Source organism: Triticum dicoccoides, chromosome 4A (assembly GCF_002162155.2).
Source record: "Triticum dicoccoides isolate Atlit2015 ecotype Zavitan chromosome 4A, WEW_v2.0, whole genome shotgun sequence".
Taxonomy (NCBI): domain Eukaryota; kingdom Viridiplantae; phylum Streptophyta; class Magnoliopsida; order Poales; family Poaceae; genus Triticum; species Triticum dicoccoides.
Genome location: NC_041386.1, coordinates 405,644,410 through 405,655,150, shown reverse-complemented (window position 1 = coordinate 405,655,150; position 10,741 = coordinate 405,644,410).

Below are 10,741 nucleotides of genomic sequence, written 5' to 3'. Positions count from 1 at the left end.
GATGTCACGGACGCCATCGAAAAATGCTGAGATGATGGCCTCGTCTGTTACCTTGGGGATCTTGAGGCGCACGCTGTTGAAGCACTGGATGTACTTCTAGAGGGTCTCTCCTGGCTGTTGCTTGATGTCGCGAGTGCCCTCGGAGTTGGCGACAAAGTTGTCGCGCATCTGATCCCAGGAGGAGATCGAGCCCGGGGGAAGGTTCAGGAGCCATGAGCGGGCGCCATCCTTGAGAGCCATGGGAAACCAGTTCGCCATGCCCTTTTCGTCGTTGTTGGCCACCTCAATGCTCAGCTCGTAGAGCTAAAAAAACTAGGCAGGGTCGGGGGTGCCGTCGTAGCGAGGAGGCAGATCCGGGTTGAACTTGCCCGGCCAGATAACACTAGGCAGCTCCGGAGTGAAGGCGCGGCAGCCTGCCGTGGCCACCGGGACCCATCGGGGAGGCGGAGCTTGATCTTGGTGTCCCTGCGCTGCCACGGCCAGTGGCGCATGGCCCTGCCGCGGCCAGCGATCCTAATGTGGTGGTGCTGGGAGCGGTGGAGCGTTTTCTTGTGGATGGGGGATCTCTTGGCAACTTCTTTCTTCGTGCGCGGTCACACAGCGCGGTGGATCACATCGCGGGACGGCACATCTTAGAGCGAGGACGCCGTCCATGCGCCGTACGTCTCAGAGAGAGGGCGCCATCTTGGTGCTGAGGGAGCGGAGGCGCTCCGTGAGCCACATCGCCCGCTACCGGGGGCAGGTGAGGCAGCGAGAGGGATGGTGCAGGATAGCCCCCCGCGGCGCTGACGAGCCCGGCGATGCGGTCCAACCAGTCCTCGTAGAGGTCGTCGACTAGGTGGTAGTGCAGGAGCTCACGTGCCATGAGCAGCGCGGCCTACGTTCGTGGGTGTGCGGTGAGCGTGAGACGATGAGCCGGCCGGAGTCAGTGACGGGGTGGTGGTGCGGCCGTCTCGCCGCACGGAGGGGTGCAGTGAGGAAGCTTGCTGCTCGTTTGCCGCCGGGCTGGTGGTGGCGTTGGCGGCGGGTGACGGAGAACGACTAGGAGGTCCGCCGATAGGGGTTGTCTAAGCGACACGGGTGGCATGAGCTGCCTGGTGCTCAGCGCGGGCCTGGCGAGCGTCAGCTATGAGCTTGGTGGAGTGGCAAAACGCGGACTGATGAAGGGGAAAGCTTAAGCAAACCCCTATCTAGAACGCCAAATGTCAGATTTCGGGTTCCGGCAAAACCCTTGAGGTTTAAACAGTGGGTTGCACAGGAAGATCTTCCCATCTCTAGCTCGCACACGCCATGATCTCACGGCGTAGCTCGACGAACCCAAAGAACACGAGACACAAGAGTTTATATTGGTTCAGGCCATCGATGTGGTGTAATACCCTACTCCAGTGTGCTATGGTGGATTGCCTCTCGGGTTGAGGAAGAATAGTTACAAGGGAAGAACAGCCTCCTAAGGGGAGGTGTTCTTGTGCTTGGCGAGTTGATGCGGTCCAGGATCGGATCAGAATCTCCCTCCCTACGGTGGTGGCTAGTCCTATTTATAGAGGCTCGGGTCCTCTTCCCAAATATTAGGCGGGAAGGGATCCCACAATGGCCAATTTGAAGGGGGACAACTAGTACAAGCTATCCTGACAAAACTAGTCTTCGCCTGCCAAAGGCTCTGGTGATGAAGCCGTCTTGGGGTCCACAGTGACCTCCGTCCTGTCGTCCTGCTGGTCTTGGTCTTGTTGCACCGATATGGAAACCTTTGCCTGATGCCTCGGTTCTCCTCGCCTGCGCTTGCCCCTTTAGCACCAAAGAGGAAACGAGGACACTGCGCGCTGGCGCCCGCCTGGCTCCAGTCATCATGGATTGTGTCACACAAACCTCGCGAGGTATCCCTTGCCTTGATATCTTCGCCCTTCGCGAGCCGGCCTGGTGAGGCCATCCCTGAGGAGGTCTTGCATCGTCCGCCTCACGAGGCTTGGCCCCTCGTGATGGTCTTGAGTGTTTGCTGGTGAAGATGGGCCGTACAGGGCCACTAGTGGAGCCATGCCGCGGGCCGCAGACAGTCAAGTCTGGGGACCCCCGTTCTCAGAACGCTGACAATGAGCTTCGCGGGTGCTTCATCACCAACTTCCAGGGCACCCGTGACCGCGTCCTCGCTGTTAATGACCTGCGGCGTGTGAAGCAGCTGCCGGGTGAGACTCTCTACAAGTACATAAAGTGCTTCACAAATGTTCGCCTCAAGATCGCGAAGGCCTCGAATGAATCCATCATCTCAGCATTCACCAAGCGCGTCAAGGATGTCAAGATGCGCGAGGAGCTCGCCATCCACGACGACTTGTGCTCGGCTCTGGAGATGTTCAACCTGTTGGACATGTGTGCCAGGGATGAAGAAGGCCGCCATTCCCTCCTCGAACAACTCAAGCCCGACCCCGAAGACAAGAAAGCCAAGGCCAAGGAAGCGAAGAGAAGCGCAAGGGCCCCACTGTGCTGGCCGGGGGGCTGAGTTGAGGCGCGATGATACGTCTCCAACGTATCTATAATTTTTGATTGCTCCATGCTATATTATCTACTGTTTTGTACTATATTGGGCTTTATTTTCCACTTTTATATTATTTTTGAGACTAACCTATTAACCGGAGGCTCAACCCAGAATTGCTGTTTTTTGCCTATTTTAGTGTTTAGAAGAAATGGAATATCAAACGGAGTCCAAATGGAATAAAATCTTCGGGAACATGATTTTCTCACCGAACATGATCCAGGAGACTTGGACCTTGCTCCAAGGAACAAAAGAGGTGGTCATGAGGGTGGGGGCGCGCCCCCCCTAGGGGGCGCCCCCCCCCCTAGGGGGCGCCCCCTGCCTCGTGGGCCCCTCGGTGCTCCTCCGGCATACTTCTTCCTCCTATATATACACACGTACCCCCAAACAATCAGAACAGGAGCCAAAAACCTAATTCCACCGCCGCAACTTTCTGTATCCACGAGATCCCATCTTGGGGCATGTTTCGGAGCTCCGCTGGAAGAGGGCCGTCGTCATGGAGGGCTTCTACATCATCATAGCCTCTTATATGAAGTGTGAGTAGTTTACCTCAGACCTTCGGGTCCATAGTTAGTAGCTAGATGGCTTCTTTGCTCTCTTTGAATCTCAATACAAAGTTCTCCCCCTCTCTTGTGGAGATCTATTCGATGTAATCTTCTTTTTGCAGTGTGTTTGTTGAGACCGATGAATTGTGGGTTTATGATCAAGTCTATCTATGAATATTATTTGAATCTTCTCTGAATTCTTTTATGTATGATTGGTTATCTTTGCAAGTCTCTTCGAATTATCTGTTTGGTTTGGCCAACTAGATTGGTAGTTCTTGCCATGGGAGAAGTGCCTAGCTTTGGGTTCGATCTTGCGGTGTCCTTACCCAGTGACAGAAGGGGCGGCAAGGCACGCATTGTATCGTTGCCATCGAGGATAACAAGATGGGGTTTATTTCATATTGCATGAATTTATCTCTCTACATCATGTCATCTTGCTTAAGGCGTTACTCTATTTTTAACTTAATACTCTAGATGCATGCTGGATAGCGGTCGATGAGTGGAGTAATAGTAGTAGATGCAGAATCGTTTCGATCTACTTGTCACGGACGTGATGCCTATATACATGATCATGCCTAGATATTCTCATAACTATGCTCAATTCTGTCAATTGCTCAATAGTAATTTGTTCACCCACCGTAGAATACTTATGCTCTTGAGAGAAGCCACTAGTGAAACCTATGGCCCCCGGGTCTATTCTCATCATATCAATCTCCATCACTTTGATCTTGCTTTGCTTTTTTACTTTGCTTTTACTTTTTACTTTGCATCTTTATACCAAAAATACCAAAAATATTATATCTATCAGATTTCACTCTCGTAAGTGACCGTGAAGGGATTGACAACCCCTAATCGCGTTGGTTGCGAGTAGCTATCGCTTGTGCAGGTACGAGGGACTTGAGTGTGGCCTCCTACTAGATTGATACCTTGGTTCTCAAAAACTGAGGGAAATACTTACGCTACTCTGATGCATCATCCCTTCCTCTTCGGGGAAAACCAACGCAAGCTCAAGACGTAGCAAGAAGGATTTCAGGCGCCGTTGCCGGGGAGTCTACGCAAAAATTCAACATACCAAGTACCCATCGCAATCCCTGTCTCTCGCATTACATTATTTTCCATTTGCCTCTCGTTTTCCTCTCCCCCCACTTCACCCTTGCCGTTTTATTCGCCCTCTCCCTCTCTATCCTCCCTCTCTTTTTCTGTTTGCCTCTTTTCCTCGCCATGTCAGAACCAAAAAGAGTTGGGGGTTCTCTCCCAAGTTCTAGTGCTTTAGACAATCCTGCTATCTTATCTAAACTCATAAATCGGAATGCTATAGAACAACTTGCCGGAGTTATCAATGAGAGCCTTAGTAATTTTGATGAAGATGATTCTGGAATTTTTCGTTATTTACTTGATGAATCTTTGAAAGATGCTTGGGACAGGCTGTTAAGGATCCGGGCTAGCTATGTACCCCAATATCAAATTGAGGTTTACTTAAAAAGCTTTTATGTTGGGCTACCCACTTCATTCAAACAGGTCTTAGATTCTATTTTCGAGGGGGGTTTTCTTGAAGGGGACCCCATAGATACCTATGAGAGGATGAAAACAATATTTGGGCACCCCATTAATGAGAAAACTGAAATTGCATCTCTCTTGCTTTCTTACCAAAACGAACCTATTAAAGAGATAAAAGCTAGCCTAGATGCCAATTTCCACAACATTCTTAATCTTTCTTCTACCATTAATGGACATGTGCTCTGTCAAAATAGAAAGATTAATTCCATAGATAACAAGTTTGCTCTCTTTTCTCCAAAACCAAAGATGGCAATACCTAGATCTATCCTCGCTTTTATGCCTAGCTAGGGGCGTTAAATGATAGCGCTTGTTGGGAGGCAACCCAATTTTATTTTTATTCCTTGCTTTTTGCTCCTGCTTAGTAATAAATAAATTATTTAGCCTCTTTTTTGGTTGAGTTTTTTGTCTTTAATTAGTGTTTGTGCCAAGTAGAACCGTTGGGAAGACTTGGGGTAAGTCTTGTTGAACTTGCTGTAAAAAACAGAAACTTTAGCGCTCACGAGAACTGCTGTAATTTTTATTTGAAGAGATCTATTTAGTTAATTCTTTTTGCAGATGATTAATAGATAAATTCCTCACGTCCAGTAATTTATTTTAGAATTTTTGGGTTTCCATATCTTGCGCTATCTACAGATTACTACAGACCGTTCTGTTTTTGACAGATTCTGTTTTTCGTGTGTTGTTTGCTTATTTTGATGAATCTATGGCTAGTAAAATAGTTTATAATCCATAGAGAAGTTGTAATACAGTAGGTTTAACACCAATATAAATAAATAATGAGTTCATTAGAGTACCTTGAAGTGGTATTTTGTTTTCTTTTGCTAACGGAGCTCACGAGTTTTCTATTTTGAGTTTTGTGTTGTGAAGTTTTCAAGTTTTGGGTGAATTCTTTTGATGGATCATGGAACAAGGAGTGGCAAGAGCCTAAGCTTGGGGATGCCCATGGAACCCCCAAGATAATCCAAGGACACTAAAAATTCAAAGCTTGGGGATGCCCCGGAAGGCATCCCCTCCTTCGTCCACTTCCATCGGTAATTTACTTGGAGCTATATTTTTATTCACCAACATGATATGTGTTTTGCTTGGAGCATCTTGTATTATTTGTGTCTTTGTGTCTTAGTATGCCACAATCATCCTTTCTGTAGACACCTTTTGAGAGAGCCATACATGAATTAAAATATGATAGAATACTCTATGTGCTTCACTTATATCTTTTGAGCTAAGTAGTTTTGCTCTATGTGCTTCCCTTATATCTCTTGAGCTATGTAGTTTTGCTCTATGTGCTTCACTTATATCTTTTGAGCGTTATAATTTTGCTCTATGTTCTTCACTTAGATCTTTTAGATCACGGTGGTGGATTTGTTTTAAAGAAACTATTGATCTCTCATGCTTCACTTAAATTATTTTGAGAGACTCTTAATAGCATGGTAATTTGCTTAATAATAATATGCTTGGTATTCAAGATTTGTGAAACTTTCTTTTGAGTGTGTTGAATACTAGGAAAAGGTTGAAGCATGATAATTTTTTTGAGATATGGAGTTGATAATATTAAAGTCATGCTAGTTGAGTAGTTGTGAATTTAAAAGAATACTTGTGTTAAAGTTTGTGATTCCCGTAGCATGCACGTATGGTGAACCATTATGTGATGAAGTTGGAGCATGATTTATTTATTGATTGTCTTCCTTATGAGTGGCGGTCGGGGACGAGCGATGGTCTTTTCCTCCCAATCTATCACCCTAGGAGCATGCGCGTAATACTTTATTTGATAACTTCTAGATTTTTGCAACAAGTATATGAGTTCTTTATGACTAATGTTGAGTCCATGGATCATGCACACTCTCACCCTTCCACCTTTTCTAGCCTCTCTAATACCGCGCACCTTTCGCCGGAATCATACTCCTACCATTTACCTTCCTCAAAACAGCCACCATACCTACCTATTATGGCATTTCCATAGCCATTCCAAGATATATTGCCATGCAACTTTCCACCATCTAGATTCATCATGACGCACTCCATCATTGTCATATTGCATATCCCGGTACACCGCCGGATGCATTCATATAGAGTCATATTTTGTTCTAAGTATCGAGTTGTAATTGTTGAGTTACAAGAAAAATAAAAGTGTGATGATCATCATTATTAGAGTATTGTCCCAAGTGAGGAAAGAATGATGGAGACTATGATTCCCCCATAAGTCGGGATGAGACTCTGGACAAAAAATAAATAAAAGAGGCCAAATAAGCCAAAATAAAAAGAGGCCATAAAAAAGAGAAAAGGCCCAAATAAAAAAATGAGAGAAAAAGAGAGAAGGGACAATGTTACTACCCTCTTACCACACTTGTGCTTCAAAGTAGCACCATGATTTTCATAGTGGAGAGTCTCTCATATTATCACTTTCATATACTAGTGGGAATTTTACATTATAGAACTTGGCTTGTATATTCCAATGATGGGCTTCTTCAAATTGCCCTAGGTCTTCATGAGCAAGCAAGTTGGATGCACACGCACTTAGTTTCTTTTTGAGCTTTCATATACTTATAGCTCTAGTGCATCTATTGCATGGCAATCCCTACTCACTCACATTGATATCCATTGATGGGCATCTCCATAGCCCACTGATATGCCTAGTTGATGTGAGACTATCTTCTCCTTTTTGTCTTCTCCACAACCACCATTCTATTCCAACTATAGAGCTATATCCATGGCTCACGCTAATGTATTGCGTGAAGATTGAAAAAGTTTTGAAAAAGTTAGAGTATGAAACAATTGCTTGGCTTGTCATCGGGGTTGTGCATGATTTAAATACTTTGTGTGGTGAAGATAGAGCATAGCCAGACTATATGATTTTGTAGGGATAACTTTCTTTGGCCATGTTATTTTGAGAAGACATAATTCCTCTGTTAGTATCCTTGAAGTATTATTATTTTTATGTCAATATAAACTTTTGTCTTGAATCTTTTGAATCTGAATATTCATACCACAATTAAGAAGATTTGCATTGAAATTATGCCAAGTAGCACTCCGCATCCAAAATTCTCTTTTTATCATTTACCTACTCAAGGACGAGCAGGAATTAAGCTTGGGATGCCTGATACGTCTCTAACGTATCTATAATTTTTGATTGCTCCATGCTATATTATCTACTGTTTTGGACTGTATTGGGCTTTATTTTCCACTTTTATATTATTTTTGAGACTAACCTATTAACTGGAGGCCCAGCCCAGAATTGATGTTTTTTTGCCTATTTCAGTGTTTCGAAGAAACAGAATATCAAACGGAGTCCAAATGGAATAAAATCTTTGGGAACGTGATTTTCTCACCAAACATTGTGAGAAAATTTTCTCCTGGATCATGTTTGGCGAGAAAATCACGTTCCCGAAGGTTTCATTCCATTTGGACTCCGTTTGATATTCCTTTTTCTTCAAAACCCTAAAATAGGTAGAAAAAACAACAATTCTAGGCTGGGCCTTCGGTTAATATGTTAGTCCCAAAAATAATATAAAAGTGTATAATGAAGCCCAATAATGTCCAAAACAGTAGATAATATAGCATGGAGCAATCAAAAATTATAGATACGTTGGAGACATATCAAGCATCCCCAAGCTTAATACTTGCTCGTCCTCGAGTAGGTAAATGATAAAAATAGAATTTTTGATGTGGAATGCTACTTGGCATAATTTCAACGTAATTCCTCTTAATTGTGGTATGAATATTCAGATCCGAAAGATTCAAGACAAAAGTTTATATTGACATAAAAATAATAATACTTCAAGGATACTAACAAAGGAATTATGTCTTCTCAAAATAACATGGCCAAAGAAAGTTATCCCTACAAAATCATATAGTCTGGCTATGCTCTATCTTCACCACACAAAGTATTTAAATCATGCACAACCCCGACTACAAGCCAAGCAATTGTTTCATACTTTTGACATTCTCAAAACTTTTTCAATCTTCACGCAATACATGAGCGTGAGCCATGCACATAACACTTTAGGTGGAATAGAATTGTGGTTGTGGAGAAGACAAAAAGGAGAAGATAGTTTCACATCGACTAGGCGTATCAACGGGCTATGGAGATGCCCATCAATAGATATCAATGTGAGAGAGTAGGGATTTCCATGCAACGGATGCACTAGAGCTATAAGTATATGATAGCTCAAAAATAAAATAAGTGGGTGTGCATCCAACTTGCTTGCTCACGAAGACCTAGGGCATTTTGAGGAAGCCCATCATTGGAATATACAAGCCAAGTTCTATAATGAAAAAATTCCCACTAATATATGAAGGTGATAACAAAGGAGACTCTCTACTAGGAAGATCATGGTGTTACTTTGAAGCACAAGTGTGGTAAAAGGATAGTAGCATTGTCCCTTCTCTCTTTTTCTCTCATATATATATATTGGGCCTTTTCTCTTTTTTTATGGCCTCTTTTTTTTCGTCCGAAGTCTCATCCCGACTTGTGGGGGAATCATAGTCTCCATCATCCTTTCCTCACTTGGGACAATGCTCTAATAATGATGATCATCACACTATTATTTTCTTACAACTCAAGAATTACAACTCGATACTTAGAACAAGATATGACTCTATATGAATGCCTCCGGCGGTGGACCGGGATATGCAATGACTCATGAGTGACATGTATGAAAAAATTATGAACGGTGGCTTTGCCACAAATACAATGTCAACTACATGATCATGTAAAGCAATATGACAATGATGGAGCATGTCATAGAAAACGGAATGGTGGAAAGTTGCATCGCGATATATCTCGGAATGGCTATGGAAATGCCATGATAGGTAGGTATGGTGGCTGTTTTGAGGAAGGTATATCATGGGTGTATGATACCGGCGAAAGGTGTGCGGTATTAAAGAGGCTAGCAATGGTGGAAGGGTGAGAGTGTGTATTATCCATGGACTCAACATTAGTCATAAAGAACTCATGTAATTATTGCAAAAATCTACAAGTTATCAAAGCAAAGTATTACGCGCATGCTCCTAGGGGGATAGATTGGTAGGAAAAGACCATCGCTCATCCCCAACCGCCACTCATAAGGAAGATAATCAATAAATAAATCATGCTCCGACTTCATCACATAACGGTTCACCATATGTGCATGCTACGGGAATCACAAACTTTAACACAAGTATTTCTCAAATTAACAAATACTCAAATAGCACAACTTTAATATCACCATCTCCTTATCTCAAAACAATTATCAAGTATCAAACTTCTCATAGTATTCAACACACTCATAAGAGAATTTTATTATTAATCTTGTATACCTAGCATATTAGGATTATTTAAGCAATTTACCATGCTATTTAAGACTCTCAAAATAATGTAAGTGAAGCGAGATCAATAGTTTCTATAAAACAAATCCACCACCGTGCTCTAAAAGATATAAGTGAAGCAGTAGAGCAAAACTATATAACTCAAAAGATATAAGTGAAGCACATAGAGTATTCTAATAATTTCCTAATCATGTGTGTCTCTCTCAAAAGGTGTGTACAGGAAGGATGGTTGTGGTAAACTAACAAATAAAGACTCAAATCATACAAGACGCTCCAAGCAAAACACATATCATGTGGTGAATAAAAATATAGCTCCAAGTAAAGTTACCGATAGAAGTAGACGAAAGAGGGGATGCCTTCCGGGGCTTCCCCAAGCTTTGGATTTGAGGTGTCCTTAGATTTTCTTGGGGTTTCCATGGGAATCCCCAAGCTTAGGCTCTTGACACTCCTTGTTCCATATTTCATCAAATCTTTACCCAAAACTTGAAAACTTCACAACACAAAACTTAAAGTAGAAAATCTCGTGAGCTCCGTTAGCGAAAGAAAACAAAAGACCAATTCAAGGTACTGTCATGAACTAATTATTTATTTATATTGGTGTTAAACCTACTGTATTTCAAATTTTCTATGGTTTATAAACTATTTTACTAGCCATAGATTCATCAAAATAAGCAAACAATACACGAAAAATAGAATCTGTCAAAAACAGAACAATCTGTAGTGATCTCTTGCTAGCGCAAGATCTGGAACCCCAAAAATTCTAAAATAAATTGCTGGACGTGAGGAATTTATCTATTAATCGTCTACAAAAATAATT